The following is a 13623-nucleotide window of genomic DNA, read 5'->3' as shown; positions in this document are numbered from 1 at the left end:
TGGACAGATGATAGACAAGAAAATATGGATGATAAACAGAGAGACAGTTAGAAGATGGAGATAGATCAATCGACAGAGGATAATTACATAGATAAATAAACCAGACACTTATATGTAAACGAAAACAACCAGCTGTTCTAGAATCAGGTCAATGCACTGAACACAGTGAGACTGAGTTCCTAATCTTTCTATTAGTACAAATGCAAAGATCTAACCATCCTACATGTTGGTGAAGCTGAGGGGAACCGGGCACTGAGTTGCTGAACCATGTGGTTGGTGAGAGTGAGATTTAGTGCACCACCATCCCCCAAATAGCATCCTTCCAGATCTAGGACCAAAGGAGACGAACATGCCCCAGAAGTCAGTTGTGCTAATATGAATGGATCCTTAATCTACAAAAAATTAAATAGGTGTGCAAGAGATAAGTGACCAGGAATGACTACAACTGTGTTTGATACGAAAATGTAAAATAACATCTAAAGATCCAGCAGTAGCGATGAGAGCACAAAAAATTAGCACTGTACCTCAACATCGTGAATTTCAAAAGCATGATGGTGGCAATGTGAGATGCAGATTCACATGTAGATTTATGAACTCACACACAACACAGGGTGGGGAAGAATCCAGTGAGAAAACGCAAAAGGTTCAAAGAGACCTGAAGGCCAATGCCTTCCAACCAGCTCACTTTTACAGTCTTACCTCATAAGCAACAAGCAGGTGCCACCCATGTGACAAGAGCACACCCACACACAAGCATGCTCACACATGAGCAAGCTCACACCCAAGCACACTTACACACACACACACACACACACACACAGCTTGTCTTCTGCTCTCTGACTTCTCTATATGCCTGAAATATTTCTTAAAATTCTTACCATTTTAAGAAAAATAAACGTGATTCCTCCCTGGCCTTGAAAACTGGTTTTAGTAAAATTCCAGAAAAAGCAACCTGCCGGTCGTGATTATTATCCACGCAGCCTGATGCCTCCCTCGTCCCCTTTTTTCACAGCCTGAGACAAGAAGCAGATTATGATACTCGGGACTCGATTAAAACTCTGAGAAGTAGTCAAATTAAGACCCACATAATTGGAAAGCAATAATGAACGGTCAACTTAACTTTTACCTACAGAGACAGCCAACGAGGTAGCCTGTCCTTTGTTAAACAAGACCGGCAGCACAGATAACCTGGAAGAATGAACTCACAGAAGTGGATCAAAGGTGAGCCCAATAAATGTACTGCTCTCCAGAGACACCCAGCACTCAGGTGGCAAAACACAGTGGGCATAGGAAATGACGAGAGACCCAGGAGATTAAAAGAGGACTTGCAGAGCTAACATATGGTAATTAAAACACCCTCAGGGAACAAAGAAATGAGGTCTCGCAAGAAAGACTATAGACAGACTTGGACAGTGATCCTGGAAAGGAAGTTTGGACACAGAATCAAAAGCTCATGGTAGAGAGTACAAACCCCAGTTCTGCTCATTCACCACTGAACCCCAAAGTCTGTCCACTATTTTAGTCATTCTACCATGCCCCAAAATATCTGTGTCATACCAGCTGACAATGACCCTGAAAAGTCAATTACTTTATTATTTGAGAAGCTTTTTATTCTTTCCATACTCAAGCAAAATTCAGCAGAGCTTTGAGAATGATAGGTAAATGATGGCTTCAATAATCACTGTCACTAGAGGCCCAGGGAAAGATGGGACAATCTAGTCCTCACATGCACTCAGAGAAGTAATATTAACAGCATCTATGGCAGTGGCTCTTAACCTGTGGGTCTTGACCTCTTTGGGGGTTGAGTGAGCCTTTTAAGGGGGTTGCATATCAGATATTCTGCATATCAAATGTTTACACTGTGATTCATAACAGTAGCAAAATGTACCAATGAAAATAATGTTATGGTTGGGCGTCACCACCACATGAGGAACTGTATTAAAGGGTTGAAGCATTAGGGCAGTTGAGAATCACTTGGTCTATGGCGTCAAAGGAGAGAACCAAAGTACAGGGTTAAAGCTCCTGGGTTTCTCTGTGAGTATACGGAAATGATCAACTACATTTTTAACGCTATTTAGTCCCAAATGACTTCTAGCTCCTATTGGGGATATGGCACAGTGTTTAAAATCAGATATTAAAAGTCTAATTGAAAGCAAACGACTGATATGCCCAACCAATACAGGGACCCCTGTGGTTGAATCAGGGAAAGGCTGGAAGAAGCTGAGGAGGAGGTCAACCCTATAGGAAGACCAACAGTCTCAACTAACCTGGACCCTTGAGATCTCTCAGACACTGAGCCACAACCAGGCAGCACACATCAGCTGGTACAAGCACCCCACCCCCAACACATATACAGCAGAAGACTGCCTGGTCTGTTCTCAGTGAAAGAAAATGTGCCTAACCCTAGAGAGACTTGAGTCCCCAGGGAATGGGGAAGCCTGACAGGGGAGCCCCTCCACCCTCCACATCTTCTTGGAGATGGGGGGTGGGGTTAGGAATGGGAGGTGGAACTGTGGGAGGGTGGACCACCAGGAGGGGGTAACAATTGGATTGTAAAAATAAATAAATAAATAAATAGATAGATAGATAAATAAATAAAGGCAATTTTTAAAAAGTCTGGTTGGTATCTTTAAACCCTTGATCTTGGTTTTTAACTCAAAGGTGTTTTGTTTTGTTTTTGGGGGGGGTTTTTTGGTTTTTTGGTTTTTTGGTTTTTTTGTCAAACAAAATGCCAAAACAAACAAATGGCTATTTGGAATGCCTATGAGCCTACCAAACCACATGCTGGCTTCGGGGCTCTCTCAGTACCTGCGACTACTCAGCTCTTCTAACCCGAGCTACTACCCTAAACTTCTTCAGCTCATAGGCTTCCCTTCCCCCAGCTTCCCATTCCCCTATAGCTCTGTCATTTCTGCCTCTTCTCTACTTTTGCTCTCTTGTTTTCTTCCTCTCTCCCCCTCTCTTCCTCTCTCCTCTCTCGCCCTCCCCTCCACCTCTCTCCTCTCATGGCCCAGTTCAGTCTACTGGTCATGTTTAGTCTACTGCTTTCTCTCCCCGCTCCAGATGCTTCCAGAGGCCTCGGGCTGTACTCCCCCTCACATCTACAACAAGAACCTTCCCTCCAACCGTACCTCCGAGTGGTCATGTCCTCACTTTATACAATTTCCTCAAAAGCTCTTTAGTTTTCTCACCCGTAGCTGAATCTGCAGGTATGGTTTACAAATGACAAACCAGTTCTGGAAGCCAGCAGGAAATTTCAGTACCCCACAGCAGTCTTATCCTGTCCCAGAGCAGATGTGCACTCTGGATGGTCACTTACTCAGACTGCTATAAGGGGTGTGACATGCATGCTGGCATCAGAGTTTGTCATGAGAGTGGGGCAGATTTCCAAGAGTCAGGGTGCTTCCTCTTTCACTCCCTAATTTGGACAGGTGTGTTTTTATTACTCTACTAAAATTATAAGAAACCTGGGTCATTTTTGTCAACATGGCATCTAGACCAGAGAGAACTGGTCTAGAACATTACCACCCCACCCTCCGTTAGCTGGACAGTTGGGAAAATGAACTAACGTAATAGCTAGCGCCAAAGGCTGTGGTTTTCAGTGTCCAGGGTTTAATCTTTGAAACCTGTGCACCTGGCAGGACAGCTGGTCATCAGTTGTTTCGGGGTTCAATCTGATCACATTATCTCCTGATCCTGGTTTTAAACTGAGAGCTGTGTTGCCTCCCCAGAATCTCTATCACCTGTCTCACCCACTCTTTTACTTTGTAGCTTGGCTCAGACAGTTCCCTTACCAGAGGTAAAGAAAAGTGTTGTGTAAACCCACTGGAGACAGCCACAAAGCCTGATGGAGTGAAATACCCAAGCCTAGCCAGAGGGTAGACTGAAATTTGGAAAGGAGAAGGACCAACTGTGTGTACCAGAGGCCACTCCTCAACTCTCACCTCTACCTTCCTCTCCTACAACCCCACCCCAGCGTGAACACACAGGCACGCACGCAAGCCCACACTCAGCTCACCCAACCCAGGGTGGAGCCAATGCAGTGAACTCCTGACAGCTGATATTCATAGTCAGGTGAGAAGACATGGTAGCGTTTGTTCTGTCAGGACCAAGCAAGGGTCGCACCTTAACTTACTTATCTAGGGACAGAGGATGCCCTGCAGCAAGCAGCTGCTCCAGGACACTGGAACTGTGGGTGGATGTTCTGGACCAGGATCTAGTCCTGACAGAAAACCCAGGAGAAATGGGATCAGAGGCCCAGTTAAATAGCACAACAAACGGATGGCAAGTTTCTGAGCTCAGAACCAAAGGCCAAGCCCAAGCCCAGAGAAGCAGAGACTGCTCTCTGGAGGCCCTTCTAGGATCCTCTGAACCTGCCCTGCCTACCTCCTGAGACCAGAGAGTGAAACGGAAGGAGACCCTGCTGAAAGGAGACTTACATCATGCTGGGACATCTCACCCATCTCACAACTCAGAGATGCCCAGGTTTATTCAGAGCGCCTGCCCAAAACCAACAAGAAAGGGGCATCTGTTCAGAGGGACATTCAGAAAGGAACAAGTGTCTGGGTCAAGCTGGGCGAGGGGGAAGGGGACCCCTTCCTGCTCCTCAGGGTCACTTCTCAGACTTGATGTCATCAACCTTGTCCTGAGCTTCTCCCTCAAAAATCAGACTTTATTTTTTAATTAGACACAAACTGAAGGTAACAGAAAACAGTCAATTCTGACATGATCTCTTTGAAACCAAATGCACATATTACTCAAACTGGGTTTGTTTGTTTGTTTGATTGTTTGTTTTAAAGAAGAGACACTGAAGAGATGGAACAGTTAGACAGAGCATATACAAGACTGGATGGATGGCTGATGGACAAATTAAACACAGACAGTTTTGTTTTGTTTTGTTTTGTTTTGTTCAGTTCTGAAGATTGAGCTGGGGCCTCCCACATGTCCAGAGGCAACTGTATCACTAAAGCTATATTCCTTGCCCAAAGCTATAATTTAACTGAAAATTTTCATTATACAAGAATGAGCTTAATAAACATGCATATAACTCAGCCATGAACTAAGAATTTCCTACATTTATAAAATGGATAAAAGCCCAACACTGACTGGAGCAAGACCTTTCCCCAGACCCCAGTGCATTAAAACCTACACACACACACACACACACACACACACACACACACACATATCATATCATATCGCATCTAACCCCTACCCACAACTCACCCCCAAAGAAAATGTTGATTACCAAGCCCAAGGCACTCCCATGACCAGAAGAACACCCCAGGAAGTCAGCCTCTGGCTGTCATCCCTGACTGTCACCCCTGGCTGAGAAGAAGGCTTTTTTCTTTCTTGTTCTCAGCCCTGGGCCCACACACTGCAGGAGCTGCTGCAGCAGGATGCTTCGGAGTTGGCTTTAGAATTTGACTTGATTTATGTTATTTTCTCTAGCTCGGGCTATTCTTTTGAATCCTGTGCTGTGTCCATCGATGTGTAACCCTCATTTATGTGTGCGCTGCTACCCACCCAGAAGCACAACTTCCTTCGGTGTGGAATATATACAAGTCTCTGTCAGTGAATCCAAGCTCTCATCAAGCTCCGTGATATCTCTGCCTTAATTTTACAGGAAGAACACATGGATGCCAGCCTGCCCTGCTGTTTCTAGTGCCTGCGCCCCGCGCCCCCGCCTCCCGCAGCAATCCCTTACCGTCGTCCTGCTGGAGCTGAGAAGGGACAGAGCAGGGGACGCAGGCGGCCGAAGGCTCTGTCCAGGCCAGGGCAGCCGCAAGCTGGACTGGCATTTGCAAGTGGGAGGAGCGCGCGGCAATGCGCTTAGGGACTGTGATAGGTGCTCGGCGGCAGGAGGAGGTGCACTTTCCCCGCAGCGCAGCAGTGGCCGGTTAGTCAGAGCCTGGGTCCCTGGACCACAGAGCTGCGAGCTGCTGCGCTATGGAGAAGCAGCAGGAACCGGCTGCCAAGGTCCCGCCTCCCGAGTGCGCTGGCCAGAGCATCTTCCCTGGCACCAGCATTTGCGCAGATCCTCAGATCCTCTAGGGCCGCTGCCGGCTGTGCGCTCTGGCCCTCCCAGGGGACAGTCTTGAAGTTAACTTTGAATTTACTGGCGGTGCAGGCCAAACCGCAGGGTCCTGCTTTTCCCACACCCAGTAACCACCGGAAGACCACGACGCTCCGGGGGTGGGGGCGAGGCAGGGCGAGAATTCTCATAAGAAAGATTTGTGCAAGGTCAAAGAACCTCATGGGAATGTGACTGCATCCTATTCACTTGGGCAGTGACAAGGGTACAATTCATTTTCCCGTGTTGCAGGTTTGGAAATTGAGGCACAGGAAAGTTAAGAGACTGGTGCTGGGTACTGCTCTCTGCCACAGGCCAAGTGGGAAAGGATGCGTTGGTAGAACCAAGGGAAAGAGACTAGCTGGAATAGCAGAAGACACCAGACCTTTCTCTGGCCTGAAACATGTCCATGTATTTATGTGCCCATATGTACAAGACTGCACAGTTTTTTACCAGTTGAATACTGCTGTAATTCAGTGGTCCTCAGCCCTAGCTGCACAGTACAATCTTTGAGAAGCTCCAAAGATGCACAGCTCTCATCCCAAGCAAGCGAAGGTCGCTTATTTTCCTTAAGGTCGTGTCTTCCATGTTCTCAGAACAATGAAGGTTCTCGTTTGCCTACAGTTTAGCATGCTGTTGTTTTTACACAAATGCGTTCCTGGGCTAGGAACGTGGAGCAAACATTAGAAAGACTGGAATCCGTGGCCCTAATGATATAGACTGCTTTCAGAGAAGGTGGGCAGGGTCTATGGATTGTGAGGACTGCGGAAGAGGAAAGGCTTTAAGTGATACACTGCCAACACCCATGATTATTAAACTCTCACGCTGCTACTCTGTGCAGGGCTTCATAAAGAAGCTCAGTCTCCTAGGGTAACCAGAGACTGATGTACAAGCAGAACTAAGATGTACAGAGCCCCCTGCAGCCTGGGGGCTGAATTTTCCTTCCAGGTTTCAGGGCTAAGGCCACTACCCTCCACATCTGCCTCTCCCTCCTGGCTCTACCTGACTTCTGAGCAATCCCATCCCTACCTCTCCCATAGTTTCTCAGCCAAGGTCACCTTGGTCTCAAACAATTGAGGGATGCAACCAGATGCAGGAGTATTCCATTTGTTTCTGTGTTTACTTACAAAATGGTAAGTGGTGTCTCTGGATGGGCAAATGCCTCATGGAGAGCAAAACTGTCTCCAGTTGAGAACCACTACTCTAGTAGAAAGGTAGGACCCAGGGACCTACAAACAGCCTTATAGAGAGTCACTTGCTTGGGCATTTTGTTAAAGGAACAGATCTGACTCCTATAGCCTCTCTTTAACTTGTTCCACGTTACTGCTTGGCAGTTCAGTGGACACTTGCTTCTTTGGTCTCTGTCTTCTGTGCCAGAGGAGACGCTGGGGTACACCACCACATCATAGTTAAAGCCCCAGCCTAGCATGTGGAAAATGAGCAAGCAATACTGTTTGGAGCAATTTAACGAGATGAGGAGTGGATGGTGTCTGTGGTGTGCCAGCCGGGGTTGGCAAAAGTGGTGACAGCGAGGTCATGCTGAAAAGAACGGACAATACTTTCTTCCATTGCTGACCTGGGCTTGGTCCTGGGACACAGAGGAAGTATCGCTTGCCTGCCTCTCACTCTTTTCAGAGAGCCTCAAGCAACTGCCAGCAAGATATTCCTGGCTTCTGAGCCAAGAACCTGGGTAGGGGCAGTGTGTGGCTGAAAGTCCCAGAGACCCATCAGAGGTTCTGTGAGGCCTAGAAAATGGTTCTCCCAGGGAAGCCATTACCCTAATTACAATGACTCTGCAGGGAAGGCTTCTCAGGCCCACAGCAGTTTTCTGAACCATTAAACACAGCTATCCAGTGGAACAGGAGAAGGGTCATTGAGACAGAGTCGGAGGATAAATTGGCTGCAGCTCAGAGTGCCTGGTGTAAATGCTGGATGCTAGGTGTCATGGACAGGAGGTCACTATCCCGAAGCCCTGCATTCCTGTTCCACCAAGGGACACCCTGCCTATGTGTGTTAGCGCTCCTCCACAAATAGGCTGATCTTTCCTGACCTGGGCAGGGACCTTTAGTCTGGTGGCAGAGTGGAAAAGGGTTCCTACCCTCCCTTTGACCCACATTGGTAAACCTTCACCTGTTGTAACAGAGAGGCAAGGCTGAGGCCAGTCATATCATATATGCTGACAAGTATCATTCTTGTAAGCAGGTGGGTCCTCAATGCCCAGGTGATGGAGTCCACCCTCTGGAAGGTCAATGTGTGTGACAAGCACATACCACACACACACACACACCACACACACATATGACACACACACAAGTACACACATATACCATACACACAAACACACACATATACCACGCACACAAACACACACATATACCACACACACACAAACATACTCTGGATGGCCTCCCTGTCCATGACACCTAGCACCCAGCACTCACACCAAGTACTCTGAGCTGCAACCAATTTATTCTCCATCCTACACTGGAGAAACCGAGGGTCAGGTTAATGGAGGAAGGCTGCATTTGGAGGTCTTTGGTTACCTCTGAAATGCAGAACCTTCCAGTCCTGCAGCCAGTAGGACTGAATGGTGTTGTGGATGCAGACTGTTGTCCCCTCCCAGAGACTCATGCCCTAAAGACCTGTTGGAGAAGCTATTGAATCCCAGGGACTCTGACCTCATAAACAGTTTTAGTCACTTGTCACTTGATGGCACTGAGAGATGTGGGAGGATGGAGGGAGTATGTCCTGGAAAGAGGGGGTGGTATATGTGTATAGGTATGTTTGTGTGTGTTATGTGTGTCTGTCTGCCTGTGTGTATGTGTATGGTATATGTGTCTGTGTGTGGTATATGTGTGTGTTTGTGTGTGTGTTATATGTGTGTGTTTGTGTATGTGTGTTTGTATGTGTATGTGGTATATGTGTGTGGTATATGTGTATGTGTTTGCGTGTGTGTGTGTGTGTGTGTGTGGTATATGTGTGTGTTTGTGTGTGGTATATGGGTTTGTGTGTGTGTTATGTGTGTGTGTGTTTGTGTAGTGTGTGTGTTTGGTCTCTGTGTGTTACACACATTTGTGTACATGTGCATCTGGCATCGATGCATATGCCAGAGGTTCAGTGTCTTTTCTCAGCCTCTCTCTACCTTATTTTTTCAGACAGTAGGTTTCTCATTGAACCAGAAGCTCACCATTTTGGCTAGACTGGCTGGTCAACAAGTTCAAAATCCTCCTGTCTCCACCCCTACGGCACAATTACAAACAATTAACCCCACCCTGGCTGAGTCAGGAGGCTCTAAACTCAGCCCTCATGCTTGTGTGCATCTTACCTACTGAGCCATCTCTCCAGACCTTTGTCTCTGGTCATTGCTTTCAGTTCTGACTGCCATGAAGTGAGCAGTCTCTAAGTACAACTCCTGCTGCCATGATGCTCTGCCTCACTTCAGACCAAGCAGAGGATCCAGCCAACGTTGACTTCTAAAACCACAACTCAGATCAACTCTACCTCCTTATAACTAGTTTCTATAGTTAGTCAGCGGCTAACTCACATGAGGGAGCATATCTACCCACTTTACAGTTTGCATTCTCATATATTATTTGAGATTATTCCAGAAAGATAGTGTTTTATGGCACGCATGAAGTCCAGGGACGCTGAGTGTCCTAGTTTGATTTCCTGTTGCTGTGATAAAACACTGACAAAACCAAGCCAGAAAGGATGGGTTTCCTGGTCCCCACAGTTCCAGGTCAGCCCATCACTACCAGGCAGTCCAGGTGTCATGAGGTCAGGAGTTAGCCCCTCCCAGGCAGGCGAGATAGGGCTCCCAGTGGCTTTCCAGGTATCAGCTGCTGAGCTGACAGCTTGTTGCCTGGTGACAACAGCTAAACTCATTCTGCTTCCTAACTTCTTGCCTCACCAGGAACTTGAAGCACAGTTAGTCCCTTCACATCTTCAACCCCCAGCAGAGGACAGTGACTTTACACACATGCTAGTGCTCAGAAGGACCTTTCACCATTGCACCAGCCAGCATCCCCTGCTCAAGGAGCAGCGCAACACACAGTAGAAGGTCTTCCCACCCCCTACAGACACAACCATGAACCAACCTGCTCTGGAAAATCCCTCACTGAGACTCTCTTCCCAGGTGATTCTACATTGTGTCAAGTTGACAATTAAAGAGAACCACCATACCATTTACTTATAGCCAGGGGGCTAGCTATCCATACAGAACACCACCCTTGGCCCGAGGCTGTTCAGGCCAACATATCCAGCTGGTTCTGGATAGGAACCCTAAGATAAGTCAAAGATCTTCACATCTAAAATTCATCTGGAATCTTAGGATAGTAGTTCCAAGCCAGAGAGAGGCTACATTGGTTGGAACATGAAGAATTTAGCCAACCTTTGTAATCTTCCCCAGTCTGGAGGTTGGTTCTACCCTTCAGTTTCTTCATCTAAATGTCAGGTACCAGCTCCAGGTCACTGCAAGGACTATGGAAGGACCATGCAGTGGAAAGCTGGGAGTCTCCTGGGGGCCTTGCACTTGACTTTGCTAACATGTAACATTTGTTTAGTTTCATTTCTGCCTTTGCTACCAGGTGTCAATCTATGGACAAGAACTGTCACTATCTTACTAATGTTGTTTCTCCAGCTGCTGTCATAGTGCAATACCCGGTGTGATGGTTAGTATAAACAGTCAACTTGACACAGTTACCTGGAAAGAGAGTGTCAGGGGAAATTGTCTGGATCAGGTTGACCCATTGCATATCTGCTGAGGATTATCTTGACTATGTTGACTGAGGCGAGAAGACTCGACCACTGTGGGTGGCAGCATTCCCTAGGCACAAGTTTCTGAACTGTATGAGAACGAAAGAGGAGCCTACAAGATGGCATAGCTGCTGTTAAAGGTGCTTGTCTGAACTGGAGCTATGTGGAAGGAGATACTTCCCAAATGTCCTTTGACAGCCACACACATACATGTACTGTGCCACATGTGACCAACACACACACACACACATACACATACTGTAATTTTTAAACAGTAGACAACAGAAGCTAAATATGTACATATGAATCTGTTGCTCCCTGCTCTTCACTGTGGATATGATGTGACCTCCTGCCTCGAGTTCCTGAAACTTTGATTTCCCATGATGACAAACTATAACTTGGAACTGTGAGCCAAATAAAGCCTCTCTCCATTGACTTGTTTTTGTCAGGGTATTTTTATCACAAGAACAGGAACAAAAAGTACAATGTGAGCACTCAGACAAGGGGTCCATGGATAGAGCAAACAGTGGAATACCAAATGCACTTACAAGAGAGTGATGGGTAGAACTCAGCACAGAGCCCAGAATGCAGTGAGTACTGCACACACAATGCCCAGAATGCAGTGAGCACAGCACACAATCGGCTTCATTTGCCATCCCAGGGCTCATTTTATTTTGTTTTTACAACAAAGGGTCTTTTGCTAGGAACATTGCTCAATGCGAAGATGATGCCATCAGTGGTGATTTGGGAACAGAGGATGATAAAACGTCTCTCTCCCTGAGTACAAGCCAACAAAGGCACTTCTCATTGGTCTTTCCTACACTGCTTCAGAGGAGAAGATGGAAACCCTGATTCTTTAAAGCAATGTGGAGCAGGACTGGGGACATGGTTCAGTGAGTAAAGTACTTGCTATGCAAACATGAGGTCCCAGGTTCAGCTCCTCAGCATTCATGTAAAAAGCTGGCTGCCATGGCACTGGGGAGCCAAAGACAAACAGATCCCTACAGGCTCATTGGCTGCCTGGCCAGCCTTACTGCTACAGGTTCACTGAAAAACCTCTCACAAAGTAAGATGGGAAATAACTGAGGAAGGTATCCAGCATCATCCTCCCCCTGCCCTCCATAAGCATGAGCACAGATGAGCTGGCAAACCCACACACATGTAAGCATGCACCTAGCACACACGCACACACACACACACACACACACACACACACACACACACACTGAGAACTGTCTTTCTGACACTAGCAGTGAAACATACACATACAGAGAACAGCAGTTTGGAGAATTGAGACAGTTCTAGCTGTCATTCAAATCCATGCATAGCCTGGGCTTTCTATAGAACCATCTAGAAGTGGAATTGAAGAGCCGATAGCTGGAACAACTAGGAAAGAGTCAGGAAGAAGCCTCATTCCACAGTAACGAGCTGTTTCTCTGAAGATGCAACAGCCTTCACATCTGCGAAGCTACCCTGTCACATTAGAACCCTCCTCTCAGCCTCTCTTAGAACATCTGCCACCCTCTCCAGAAACTCTTTCTTCAGAGCCACATGTCACTCTTGTCAGAAAAAAAAGCTACCTGCTGGCACCAGATGAGCTGGTGACGATGAAAATCAAGTTCAGAAAGATAAGGAGGTGTTTGGTGATTCTGTAAACTGCTGGGAGACAGATGAGACCTGCACCATTTGCACTAAGGGACACTTGTCTGAAGTGTACCGATTCTTTGTTAGCTTCATACATTGATCTACTTTTAAGGATAAGTACTTGAATCTGAACTCCAGAACTCACACATACAAAACAAAAAAACAAAAAAAATTGAACATGGTAATGAACGGGTGTGACACCACCACTGTGGGTAGGGTTGCCAAGACATAAGCAGCAGCACATGTGTGCTTGCACATATGCATGCTCGCACATGCACACACACATGTACACATTCACAAACATGTACATGCATACACACATGCATATGTTCATATGTACACTTACATGATAGTCTTTCTTCCTCAGGAACACAGAGGAGCATGAAGAACAGCATGGAGCCAGCAGCTTTTCCAGTGCAGAACCAGGATTCTCACACGGGGACAGCTCAGCACAGGATAACTGGTGGGTGCTAGAGAACTTAGTAAGATCCATCCACTGTTCTCTGTTTAAGGGTTAGAAGCTCTTGCCCTCACATAATGTGTGTGAACGTGGATCAAAACTAGCTGAAGAGACCTCCAGTCAGCAGACGACAGAGATAGCATCTTCCGTCTCTCCCACCCCTCTGCATCAGAGGACTTTCCACAATGGTCAGTGGGATCCCTGTGCAAAATGCAGAAAGGAAGCCACAGGAAGAGGAAGCCCAGACAGCTTGTCACCCTAGTGTCCCAGGCATCTCCTGCCGCCGCTGCCTCCTTCAGTTCTCTGTGGCTAGTCCACGTGGTAGATCACAGGAAGAGGCCTGACAAGAGGTTTCTTGTGGGCTCTCTGCAAAGGCTGAGATGACGCATCCACAAAAGCTGGGGTGAACAATGAAGGCCGGCAGCAGTAAAGAACATGAGATACCGCAGTGAAGAGGTCACAAAACATCACTTTGTGAAATCAATATACACTAATAAAAATTTTAACGAATAAAAAAGCAAAATGAGCGCCTGAAGATCCGCAGTCACGTGCCAGAAAGCTGCAGCTTTCAAACACCGTTTACAGGCATCTGCGCAGCCTGAGAACCCATAGCCCAGAGTGAGCAGGATGTATTATTTACATCTGAAACTGAGACCCACCGGTGGCTGAGCCTGTGGCCTCTCGTTACCTC

The 13623-nt window shown here is 46.9% G+C and overlaps 1 protein-coding gene across 2 annotated transcripts in view; it reads right to left on the bottom strand.

Moving 5' to 3' along the window:
- The window catches only part of B3galt5 (beta-1,3-galactosyltransferase 5), a 42924-nt gene extending 29734 nt beyond the window's left edge, over positions 1-13190 (bottom strand). The window contains exon 1 of one of the 2 annotated variants that reach the window (XM_029470839.2): positions 12819-13190. The gene's annotated coding sequence lies outside the window, so the exon portion shown is untranslated. Of the gene's footprint in view, positions 1-5707; positions 5967-12818 lie in introns of those variants that run through there. The other variant, XM_029470840.2, reaches the window with a different exon arrangement.
- Positions 13191-13623: the final 433 nt, after the last annotated feature.

This window comes from Mus caroli, unplaced genomic scaffold (genome assembly GCF_978045245.1).
Source record: "Mus caroli unplaced genomic scaffold, Mus_caroli_1 scaffold_17, whole genome shotgun sequence".
NCBI lineage: Eukaryota > Metazoa > Chordata > Mammalia > Rodentia > Muridae > Mus > Mus caroli.
The sequence above is the reverse complement of the archived record's forward strand: the minus strand, read 5'-3'. Positions and strand labels throughout refer to the sequence as shown.